The sequence below is a fragment of the Haliotis rufescens genome, unplaced genomic scaffold (assembly GCF_023055435.1).
Source record: "Haliotis rufescens isolate VD_foot unplaced genomic scaffold, xgHalRufe1.0.p SCAF_13, whole genome shotgun sequence".
NCBI lineage: Eukaryota > Metazoa > Mollusca > Gastropoda > Lepetellida > Haliotidae > Haliotis > Haliotis rufescens.
In genome coordinates, this window is record NW_025963813.1 from 9,476,981 (window position 1) to 9,488,717 (window position 11,737).

Genomic DNA, 11,737 nt, shown 5'->3' on the forward strand with positions numbered 1-11,737 from the left:
ATACCCAACCTCGCCCACTAATACGCAACCCAACCCACTAATACGCAACCTCGCCCACTAATACCCAGCCTTGTCTTCCAATACGCAACCCCACCCACTAATACGCAACCCCATCCTCTAATATGCAACCCCATCCACTAATACGCAACCTCACCCACTAATACGCAACCTCGCCCACCAATACCCAGCCTCGCCCACTAATACGCAACCCAATCCTCTGATACGCAACGCAACCCCATTTTCTAATACGCAACCTCATTCAGTAATACTCAACATCATTCAGTAATACACAACCTCTTAACACACCTGTGCAACCTAACAAACGCAGGTGACAGTTAGAATTCAACGTTTTATTATGTTACACCCATCACAGCACACCAGCTGCTTACACAATAGCCAGGCCACGGGTGCTCAGTTTACTGTGTGACACACATGGCCTTCAGTCTCCGAATACTCAACAGGTAAACCAAACTCACCATCTGTGTATAAGCTAAGTCATTATTAACACTGTACACATTCCAACCACAAATAGTCGTTACAAATAGGTCACATAAGAAGCTACATGTCGAACATTGTTACACTCCTCTAAAGGATGAATGAAACTGACACTAAAAATCACAAAATGTTTGGCACTTGTGTACCCAAACGAAAAGACCGCAAGGTATGCATGCATGCATGTTTAAACACACCTCAAGCACGGTCACCTGGACTGACATGTAGTCCCAGAAATAAAGTTATCCTACTTAAAAATATATGTCTACAAAATAAAAAATAAAAAAATCCAAATGGGGCCCAGAACAATCCTTAATTTCCTGGAGCTGAGGCAATGTAGACTTGTCAGATCATTCTAGACTTGAGATGGACGAGGGTCTGGGAGAGGCCAACAGTGAACATGTATACATGTACAAACACACCTCAAGCACAGTGGGGGACGAGTGGCCCAGTCGTCTAAGGCGCCGCGATTCGCTGTGCAGAGTTGCGTCCCTTGGACACGCCAGAAACCTATGATTGTGGGTTCGAATCCCGGTTCGCCCCAATTATGTTTCTAGGTTTGTCAGCACCATACCCGTGCTCGTGGGTTTCACCGAAGTGGTAAACGTTTAAGACCTGCATCACTTCGGGCTTCCTTCCACATTAAGCTGACACGCCTTGATATAACTGGAATACTGTTAAGCGGCGTTAAACCAAACTCACTCACTCAAGCACAGTGACCATGATGGAACTATTCTATTTTATAATAAATCGATGATTGACAGGACATACAGGTACCGACACAAGGATACCTGTAGAAATGACTTTCAATAAAGGAATTAAGTGAATCTGCATGTACCCTATTTCCTTCTCTTGATATATGGTATAAGAAGGATGTTCCATCCCTGCAATCCTGCTACCAACCTTTTGGTCTTATAAAAGCTTATCTTACCATTGCCGGACCAACATGACTCATCCACGAAGGTGAACAAGAACACTTGTCAAACGCATATACGTGCACACCAACATTGTATGAATTAATGAGAATATCATAGGCAGCTACTTACCACCACGACGAAACAGGTAGGTGACACAATGTGTTATCCCGGAGAAGATCGACACAAAGTTGTGATAGCTCCGACACAATTTCCCTGCCTGGACTACGACAAAAGTGGCGAGTTGGTCTCTAACCTCTCCGTCACTCGTATCTCCGCCCGACCTCTGATGTGGCCAATATGTATATGAGGTGTCCTATCTGATATTCTATCTACCTACATTACACTTGTCATACACGCATACATCAAGCAGTCTTAACGGATGTTAACTGCTTCAGGCACTTTGCCCCTAGGTGTGCTTGACTTACAACCTACTACACATGAGTTACCTCCCTTTATTACACTGGTTTTAGGTCGTCGATACGTAACATTGTGGTATTGTTGTCTTATACACGCGATATTTATTCGGTTTTTAAAATATGTCCTGTAACAATTCGTAGAATTTGCAAAACAGGTTTAAGTTTGCTGCATAATGTATTATATTTAGACTGTCTTTATAAAGGTACTTAAAGACAAGGGTGCAGGGAGCTTTGCCCTGAACTAGTTTTTTTATTTTTTGTGTTATTATTCCATAATTTTGTTGTTGTTCATTACAAGATTTAGGTAAGTATTTGGCAATATCACTGCACGTTGTTTGTCAGCTGTTGAACATATTTACATGTTTATATCGCAAGTCTGTTTGTTTCCTTAACAAGATGGTCTCAACTGCAGCCATGTAAATTTTTGTTCATAATGTGCAAATGGAACCTCTCTTCACAAAGGCTGTGAGGTTAAAGGTTTCTACGATAACATGTGTACGGTTTGGCTTGACAGGTAAACCATGGGGTTGTTTGATTACTAGACTACAGGATTGCGGTAGAAGTGTTTCTAAATCACGTCGGCGGTAACTAGGGCTGCTGTATTAAGAGGTTTATGTCATTACTGAGGTTTTCTGTTTGAAGTGATTGGTACATGTTTGATTGTGTTTGATCAAAGACATTTATACAATGGATGACATATCAAATGATGCCACATATAAGGCCATTTTAAGGCCAGTATGTTAATTTGCCCAAACCAGGCATCAGTTCTATCAATTTTAGTAAAAAATGAAAGCAAACTTCATCTGAAGTTTATTGAGAAAACAATATGCGAAATGCTGGACTCAAAATTTCTGCTCGGATTGGAAAGTCAAAACAAGGTACTTTGGCCAAGAAGTTTACTTAAGTTTCAGGTATATCGATGATCTGATATCGTTCAATAGCCATCAAATAGCAAATTCCCTTCCATTGATTAACCCACCTGAGCAGGACATATAAGAAACCAATAAAACCTACTCATCCCTTTTATACTCAGATCTAAGTATATAAGATTTAGTAAGACACAAAAACTCTCCACAAGACAAGAGGGATTATTTCAACTTTCCAATAGTCGACTTTCCCTTTATGTGTTGCAATCTACATTTCACAACTTTTGAGGTACAATCGCGCCTGATCTTTCTATATGAAGAGTTCAAAGAGCGTCATACGACTCTTGCTCAAAAGTTGTTTGATCAGGGTTACAACATTCAAGTCTTAGTAAGAAATTCAAAAGGTTTCCAAATTTGACGCTTCAGGGACAAAAATTGTGTTCCCTATTTCTTATTTTGACTTGTACCATAACTCCCTACTTTGACTTATACCATATATTCCCGTGTTTTTTAAAGTGAACATTTGACTTGCCTTTGCATGTATTTGTGACGGGTGCCACCGGTGAGGCAGGATACACTCACCGTTTCGCGAACACCCGGTGTCATCACCATTTGATAGTGATTCATAAACAAATGCTCATGATTTGGTCGGGATCGTACAATAATAATATAATAAATAAATAATAAGTCCATTTATTCTGCGCCAGATTCCATTCACCAAGTTAATGCTCATGGCGCTACAACAGTTTTAGCAAATAATGCTAATGAAAGGGGAGCAGAGTTGATAGTGTTGTCTGTAAAGCCTTAAAGAATTAAAGCGATGGCGACAGCTTAAGATCAGATGGTAGTTTGTTCAATAGCGAGGAAGCGCAGAACTGGAAAGATCGCTGACCAAGGGTTTTTCTGAGAACGGAGAGATCTGGAAGGCTTGTATTTAGGCAGTAGTTCGGTGAGATATAATGGGGCTGTTTCCATGTAGCATTTGTAGGCCAGGGTTAGAATTTTGAAATCAATTCTGGCTTTAAGTGGTAACCAGTGCAGCGACATCAGAGCAGGTGTTACTGGAGTCCATTTTGATGCCTTCGTGACGATACGTGCTGCTGTATTTTGTTCACGCATGAGCCTGTGGAGTTGATCATTTGTGATGTTACTCATGAGACTGTTGCAATAGTCAAGCCGTGATATAATTTAAGTTGGTTGGTTGGTTGGTTTGTTGTTTAACGCCGCACTCTGCAATAATCCAGCTATATGACGGCGGTCTGTAAATAATCGAGTCTGGACCAGACAATCCAGTGATTACTATCATGAGCATCGATCCACGCAATTGGGATCGATGACATGCTTCAACCAAGTCAGCGAACCTGACCACCCGATCCCGTTAGTCGCCTTGTACGACAAGCATAGTCGCCTTTTACGACAAGCATGGGTTGCTGAAGACCTATTCTACCCCGGATCTTCACGGGTCATATAATTTAAGATCTAGCCCTTTAACCCAATGGACACTGCTTTTAGTGGACATTTCTTGTGGCAGTTGAAATATTTGTTTTTTGTCGCGTTTATTCAAAGTTCACTTGGGTGGTTCGGGTCAAGGACTGACCAGACAACTTCGGACATTGGGTTGAGAGGTTAACATGATAAAGGTTGTCTGGTTGAAATGTTTCTGAATTCACTTGGGCGGTCCGGGTCAAGGGTTACCTGGGTAACGCAGGATGTTTGGTTCAACGATTTACTCAATGTACCAAGTTTGGGGGATTTTAGTTTTTAAGTTAACTTGGGCAGACGGTGTGAAGATTACCTGTGAAGAATTCATAGGCGGTAGGGTTGACATCCTTAGTAACCAGGAGGATTTCCTTGGTAATCATGGCTGTTGGATTGAAGGGTTACCTTGGTAACCATGGCTGTGGGGTTGTAGGGTTACCTTGGTAAATATAACTGTTGGGTTAAAGGGTTTCCTTGGTAACCATAGCTGTTGGGTTAAAGGGTTTCCTTGCTAACTATTGCTGTTGGGTTGAAGGGTCACCTTAGTAACCATAGCTGTTGGGTTAAAGGGTTTCCTTGGTAAGCATTGCTGTTGGGTTGAAGGGTTACCTTGGTAAGCATTGCTGTTGGGTTGAAGGGTTTCCTTGGTAACCATGGCTGTTGGGTTGAAGGGTTTCCTTGGTAACCATGGCTGTTGGGTTCAAGGGTTAACAATTACATAACCGAGGGCAGTACGTTTCCGGAGAAGCAGGATAGAGTGGGGTACATATTGCAGTCATTATTACTTGGTATACATGCAGTACCTACGTTGTGCCCATGGACGATTTGTGGTTTCAGCGTAATGGTATCATTCGATACTCCACAAACGGCCAGGATAAAACCATTGTGTAGGAGAAGTAAACACAGGGAACTATAACATGGTCACTGAATTGTCATTATTTTCTTTGCGCGCGATGCGCACAATCAAGATGACGTGTGCAGAAAGTATTTAGGCCACTGTTACAGCCTATTAATATGACTCAAGAACTCACTTAAGCCCCGTTATACTTCACTGCCCTGACATGGTTATTATAACATGAGTGAGATCATAATTTGGGCCATTTGGAAAACCAGTGACACGACACTAAGGCTGGTTATATAATTCCTTTACCACAATGATGCGAGCCTCTCCGGTTCAGTTTGTGTGACGTCACACAACAAGTGGGGTGTATATAAAAACGTTATCAAACAGTACATACAGGAAAGTCTAAATGTAACTGTATTAGGAATAAACACTATGTATTTAGCTCGCCAAGGCTCGCTAAATACAATGTTTATTCCTAATGCAGGATATTTACCATCCTCAAACACACTCGCGTGATAACCTCTATGTATGAAGGTGACTCAATGTATAAATATGACACTGTGTATGAAGATGACACAATGTATGAAGATGACACAATGTATGAGGATGACACTGTGTATGAAGATGACACAATGTATGAAGATGACACTATGTATGCAGACAACACTATACACGAAGACAACACTATACACGAAGACAACACTATGTATGAAGACAACACTATGTATGAAGACAACACTATGTATGAAGACAACACTATGTATGAAGACAACACTATACACGAAGACAACACTATGTATGAAGACAACACTATGTATGAAGACAACACTATGTATGAAGACAACACTATGCATGAAGACAACACTATACACGAAGACAACACTATGCATGAAGACAACACTATACACGAAGACAACACTATGCATGAAGACAACACTATGTATGAAGACAACACTATGCATGAAGACAACACTATACACGAAGACAACACTATGCACGAAGACAACTCTATGTATGAAGACAACACTATGTATGAAGACAACACTATGCATGAAGACAACACTATACACGAAGACAACACTATGCATGAAGACAACACTATGTATGAAGACAACACTATGTATGAAGACAACACTATACACGAAGACAACACTATGTATGAAGACAACACTATGCATGAAGACAACACTATGTATGAAGACAACACTATGCATGAAGACAACACTATGTATGAAGACAACACTATGTATGAAGACAACACTATGCATGAAGATAACACTATGTATGAAGATAACACTATGTATGAAGATAACACTTTGTATGAAGACAACACTATGTATGAAGACAACACTATGTATGAAGACAACACTATACACGAAGACAACACTATGTATGAAGACAACACTATGTATGAAGATAACACTATTTATGAAGATAACACTATACACGAAGACAACACTATGTATGAAGACAACACTATGTATGAAGACAACACTATGTATGAAGACAACACTATGTATGAAGACAACACTATGTATGAAGATAACACTATGTATGAAGACAACACTTTGTATGAAGACAACACTATGTATGAAGACAACACTATGTATGAAGACAACACTATGTATGAAGACAACACTATGTATGAAGACAACACTATGTATGAAGATAACACTATGTATGAAGACAACACTTTGTATGAAGACAACACTATGTATGAAGACAACACTATGTATGAAGACAACACCTTGTATGAAGATAACACTATGTATGAAGACAACACTATGCATGAAGACAACACTATGCATGAAGACAACACTATGCATGAAGACAACACTTTGTATGAAGATAACACTATGTATGAAGATAACACTATGTATGAAGATAACACTATGTATGAAGATTACACTATGTATGAAGACAACACTATGTATGAAGACAACACTATGTATGAAGACAACACTATGTATGAAGACAACACTATGCATGAAGACAACACTATGTATGAAGACAACACTATGCATGAAGACAACACTATGTATGAAGACAACACTATGTATGAAGACAACACTATGTATGAAGACAACACTATGTATGAAGACAACACTATGTATGAAGACAACACTATGTATGAAGACAACACTATGCATGAAGACAACACTATGTATGAAGACAACACTATGTATGAAGATAACACTATGTATGAAGACAACACTATGTATGAAGACAACACTATGTATGAAGACAACACTATGTATGAAGACAACACTTTGTATGAAGACAACACTATGTATGAAGATAACACTTTGTATGAAGATAACACTATGTATGAAGACAACACTTTGTATGAAGATAACACTATGTATGAAGATAACACTATGTATGAAGATAACACTATGTATGAAGACAACACTATGTATGAAGACAACACTATGTATGAAGATAACACTTTGTATGAAGATAACACTATGTATGAAGACAACACTATGTATGAAGATAACACTTTGTATGAAGACAACACTATGTATGAAGACAACACTATGTATGAAGACAACACTATGTATGAAGACAACACTTTGTATGAAGACAACACTATGTATGAAGACAACACTATGTATGAAGACAACACTATGTATGAAGATAACACTATGTATGAAGACAACACTTTGTATGAAGACAACACTATGTATGAAGACAACACTATGTATGAAGACAACACTATGTATGAAGACAACACTATACACGAAGACAACACTATGTATGAAGATAACACTATACACGAAGACAACACTATGTATGAAGACAACACTATGTATGAAGACAACACTATGTATGAAGACAACACTATGTATGAAGACAACACTTTGTATGAAGACAACACTATGTATGAAGACAACACTATGTATGAAGATAACACTATGTATGAAGACAACACTATGTATGAAGACAACACTATGTATGAAGACAACACTATACACGAAGACAACACTATGCATGAAGACAACACTAGGCATGAAGACGACACTATACACGAAGACAACACCATGTATGAAGACAACACTATGTATGAAGATAACACTATGTATGAAGACAACACTATGTATGATGTCAACACTATGCATGAAGACAACACTATGTAGGAAGACAGCGCTATGTATGAAGACAACACTATGTATGAAGACAACACTATGTATGAAGACAACACTATGTATGAAGACAACACTATGTATGAAGACAACACTATGTATGAAGACAACACTATGCATGAAGACAACACTATGTATGAAGACAACACTATACACGAAGACAACACTATGCATGAAGACAACACTATGTATGAAGACAACACTATACACGAAGACAACACTATGCATGAAGACAACACTAGGCATGAAGACAACACTATGTATGAAGACAACACTATGTATGAAGACAACACTATGTATGAAGACAACACTATGTATGAAGATAACACTATGTATGAAGACAACACTATACACGAAGACAAGACTATGTATGAAGACAACACTATGTATGAAGATAACACTATGTATGAAGACAACACTATGTATGAAGACAACACTATGTATGAAGATAACACTATGTATGAAGACAACACTATGTATGAAGACAACACTATGTATGAAGACAACACTATGTATGAAGACAACACTATGTATGAAGATAACACTATGTATGAAGACAACACTATGTATGAAGACAACACTATGCATGAAGACAACACTATGTATGAAGACAACACTATGTATGAAGATAACACTATGTATGAAGACAACACTATGTATGAAGATAACACTATGTATGAAGACAACACTATGTATGAAGACAACACTATGCATGAAGACAACACTATGTATGAAGACAACACTATGTATGAAGATAACACTATGTATGAAGATAACACTATGTATGAAGACAACACTATGTATGAAGATAACACTATGTATGAAGATAACACTATGTATGAAGACAACACTATGTATGAAGACAACACTATGTATGAAGATAACACTATGTATGAAGACAACACTATGTATGAAGACAACACTATGCATGGAGACAACACTATGTATGAAGACAACACTATGTATGAAGACAACACTATGTATGAAGACAACACTATGTATGAAGACAACACTATGTATGAAGACAACACTATGTATGAAGACAACACTATGTATGAAGACAACACTATGTATGAAGACAACACTATGTATGAAGACAACACTATGTATGAAGACAACACTAGGCATGAAGACAACACTATGTATGAAGACAACACTATGTATGAAGACAACACTAGGCATGAAGAACACACTAGGCATGAAGATCACACGATACACGAAGACAACACTATGCATGAAGACAACACTATGCACGACGACAACACTATGTATGAAGACAACACTATGCACGACGACAGCATTATGCATGAAGACAACACTATGTATGAATACAACACTATGTATGAAGACAACACTATGCATGAAGACCACACGATACACGAAGACAACACTATGCATGAAGACAACACTATGCATACCATCTTCCTTCCACGACGGCATGGGGCGTGGCCTATAATAGTAAATGCTCTTCCCAATCTTGAGAAAAGGAAAAGGAAAAGGCGCACACGGAAACAATGTGCGGTGTTATAATTTTTAATTTTATTTGCGGTTCAAATAATAATGAAAATACTCCTCTCCATCTTGAGAAAAGGAAAGGGCTGAGGTGCGCACAGTCTTAATGAGATTTTTATGATTGACAAGAAGAACTAAATATATATTTGCCCTTGGTTAAAGTCAAATAAGACAAACACTTTGGGAAGGACTTTTCAGATACACTCCCTATTACCGTGCAGGCAATCAATCACCTGCTACTCCCGACGTGTGTGGGGGAGACGCGAGGGGGATGGGGCAGTCTTGGCCCATATATGGACATAAGTTGTTTTTTTTATTGTGCGTAATAGCTTTCTCAAGGCCAAAATAAAAAAAGTAAATGTTACTCTTGCACAACGTATACAAATCTATTTCTATTCAAAATGTATTCATTTCCCTCATCGTATATTAGTGTTTGTGTCATCCGTCCATTGTGTCATCCGTCATCATTGTTTTATATAGTGGAGACATTTTGTGTTGTAGTTACCACTACCCATCTAGTGTTGTCGTCACCACTACCCATCTAGTGTTGTCGTCACCACTACCATCTAGTGTTGTCGTCACCTCTACCCATCTGGTGTTGTCGTCACCTCTACCCATCTAGTGTCGTCGTCACCACTATCCATCTAATGTTGTCGTCACCACTACCCATCTAATGTTGTCGTCACCACTACCCATCTAGTATTGTCGTCACCAGGGGGGAGGGGGAGGGAGGAGGGGTGGGGGGGTGGGGTGGTGGGGGTGCAACCAGCCAAACTGGACTTTGATATAGGCGAGTGGACACGCTTGCCTCGGGAAGATGGTCACTACAAGAACTGAAAAAAAACTTTTTCGATTTAATGTCAGAAAAAAGGTATAAAGTTACCCTCTCGCCTGTCTCACAGTCCCTAAACCATATTATTTCTCCTTCCGCCCAGCCATTTCTGTAATGCAAAAGCCAAAATGAAGCAAGTCTAGATTTTCATCAGGTTCTGAATCTCCCATCTCACTTTGGCCTCTTTATTATTTAAATGAAGATATCTGTTAAGTCTGAAAGGCATTTAGAGTGAGTGAGTGAGTGGGTATGGTTTTAAGCCGCTTTTAGCAATAATCCAGCAATATCACGGCGGGGGACACCAGAAATGGGCTTCACACATTGTACCCATGTCGGGAATCGAACCCGGGTCTTCGGCGTGACGAGCGAACGCTTTAACCACTTGTCTACCCGACCGCCCCGAAAGGCATTTAGAAGTGATACACATACGGAGGAGAATTTATGGATGTCAGCTTCTTTATTATGAGGAATACAACGGCCTCCTGTTTGCCCATTGTCTATTGCCCCATTACCAATCAGTGATATTTAAGTCCTGGCATCCATTTATCCATCATACCCTTGAAGATCCGGGGTAGAATAGGTCTTCACCGACCCATGCTTGCCGTAAAAGGCGACAAAAGGGATCGGGTGATCAGGCTCGCTGACTTGGTTGATGCCTGTCATCGTATCCAAATTGCGTGGAGCGATGCTCATGATGTCAATCACTGGATTGTCTGATCCAGACTCGATTATTTACAGACCGCCGTCATAAAGCTGGAATATTGCTGAGTGCGGCGTTAAAGAACAAACAAACAAACAAAGTAGTTGTCCACCATAATAATCTATCAGCGCTATCAACTGTCAAGTGTTGGCTTCCATTGTCAATTGCTAATCTCCTATCAGTGCCAATTATCTGTTGTCTTCCCTTGTTAGTTCCCTTGTTCTTACAGGTATATATATAAATATACATTAGTCGTCACCCCTCATCAGTCTGCGCAAAACATTCTGCCCCAGAAATATTTCCGCGGGGCGGTCGGGTAGCCTCGTGGTTAAAGCGTTCGCTCGTCATGCCGAAGACCCGGGTTCGATTCCCGACATGGGTACAATGTGTGAAGCCCATTTCTGGTGTCCCCCGTCGTGATATTGCTGGAATATTGCTAAAAGCTGCGTAAAAATATTCACTCACTCATCATTTCCGCCAGTGAAACATGAGCATTACACTGTACCCACCTACTGACGTCCTACATGCCCTGC

At 39.7% G+C, this 11,737-nt stretch overlaps 1 protein-coding gene across 1 annotated transcript in view; it reads right to left on the bottom strand.

Moving 5' to 3' along the window:
- LOC124115173 (chloride channel protein 2-like) overlaps positions 1 to 1,796 on the bottom strand; it is a 61,395-nt gene extending 59,599 nt beyond the window's left edge. The window contains exon 1 of the mRNA XM_048394158.1: positions 1,539 to 1,796. The gene's annotated coding sequence lies outside the window, so the exon portion shown is untranslated. The remainder of the gene's footprint in view (positions 1 to 1,538) is intronic.
- Between the last annotated feature and the right edge of the window lie 9,941 nt (positions 1,797 to 11,737).